At 31.8% G+C, this 1,843-nt stretch overlaps 1 protein-coding gene across 6 annotated transcripts in view; it reads left to right on the top strand.

Annotated features, from left to right (window-relative positions):
* Nucleotides 1-1,843, top strand: part of LOC106869914 (protogenin A) — a 1,534,154-nt gene that overhangs the window by 1,064,997 nt on the left and 467,314 nt on the right. The window lies entirely within an intron of this gene.

The following is a 1,843-nucleotide window of genomic DNA, read 5'->3' as shown; positions in this document are numbered from 1 at the left end:
ATATATATATATATATACATGTTTATACGCAATTGCACACACACATAATAGGTTGCAGTAGAAACTGCAGAGCATTTTTGCACTATGGTCTACACTACTGCAACAAATGTGTCAATTTAGATAATCGCAGTCAAAGGTCAAGTGCAACGTTTGATAATATGCTATGAGTAAGTCTATTATCGAAGAAAATAAACAATTGTTCCAACAGATTTCGATGCTGGTTACGGCAATCTAAACCCTTCGTAAGTTAATCGAATGCATGCATAAATTGTCCCTGGCTTCTCAAGATTAAATATATGATTTCTCGCAGACATTGTACTTTATATAGAAAATTAAGCACGGCATTACTGTTACCCATTACTAGCGAGTTTACGAGAATAAAATATCAGGACTCAACATTTAATTTTTCTATCGATGGGATTCACAACAGTACTAATTTGAATCTTGAAATTATTTGATCACTATGCATTTCTCAAATCACTCAGTTAAATTTTGGTTCGATGTATCCTCTCCGTTCCGCAATTGACAAACCACAGTTGGGTGAAGCACAAAATTCAACATTAAAAATGATTATTATAAACCTGGACAACGATTGAGATACAAGTTCTTCGAACAATAATTAAAATTGTAAAAAAATAAGAGGAAATAACGAATCTCTTTTGAGGTTTTTCTGCCGTTATTTCAAAACGATATGCCTTTTGTTACTGCATTAAACTCGAGTCCTAATTCATACCTCTCCCACCGATGCTTTATCCGAGAATGAAAATTTAACGTAGTAAAATTATGAAGCCTGTCTCACCTAATTTGCGTGGTAACGTCTCGAGCATATTACAATTTCTATTAGTGTATCTTTGTGTGTATATAAGCATGTGTGCGTGTGTAAAGTTTCTCCAATGATAGTTGATTATAAAATATTTCGTAATGAAAAAGCAGAATTGAGAATTTAACAGTTGAAATATTAACGATAGTTACTCGCGCATTCGTATAAAGGCTTGTCTGTGTTTGTGTGCATATATGTATGTTGCTATTATCAAAGTCAATGTGTATATCGTTGCTCTATATTATCGTGGATTTGACAGCCAGCACCTTTATATCAATTCTACATGAATGTTATATTTCTATGCAGTTTATTCTCAACAAAGTCTACTTGAAATCATAACTCTTAAAGAAAAAAACACTTACTAGGGTGAATAAATTACCCGGCATCGGATATATTGCTTTTACATCCTATACAAACATGCAAACGATTGTGTTGCTCTTTGTTACTAATTTAGAAATGAAGTTACCTTACGTATTTTAGAGATGGGTTTCTTTAACGTGGCGTTACAACAATTTTATTAATGAGACACTAGTTATGGACAATTATCTTTGACATAGAATGTTCCAATCATCCTTGCTGTTGCTTTACATACATCTTTCACCAATAGAATATACTTTCATTGTACCGCATAACTTTAGTACTCCAACAATTTGTTAAGATATTTCTGTTATTAGAATAGAAATTGTCAGCAAGGAGAGTTACTTCTTTATTAACAAAGTAAACAAAAACAACTGGAAAGGTGTGTTGCTGCAATAACATTAAATACCATTATAGAATTCAGAAAGTTCGTACGAGTTTCCTTTTTTGACATATTTTATTGAAAAGCAATATATAAAAGTTTTGCCAAACGAAGAGAATATAGTTAGTGGACTAAGACGCTTGTCTGTGTTTTATTCATTTTGTTTTGAGATTATACCTATCTTTAAACCATCTTCTATTTACTCCTCGAAAAAATTCTATTGATTTTTATACTGTTTTACATTGTAAAACGTACTGGAAGACAAATTTAAAAATACTTGACAC

The sequence above is a fragment of the Octopus bimaculoides genome, chromosome 12 (assembly GCF_001194135.2).
Source record: "Octopus bimaculoides isolate UCB-OBI-ISO-001 chromosome 12, ASM119413v2, whole genome shotgun sequence".
Lineage (NCBI taxonomy): Eukaryota > Metazoa > Mollusca > Cephalopoda > Octopoda > Octopodidae > Octopus > Octopus bimaculoides.
This window is presented reverse-complemented; position numbering and strand designations above follow the sequence as displayed.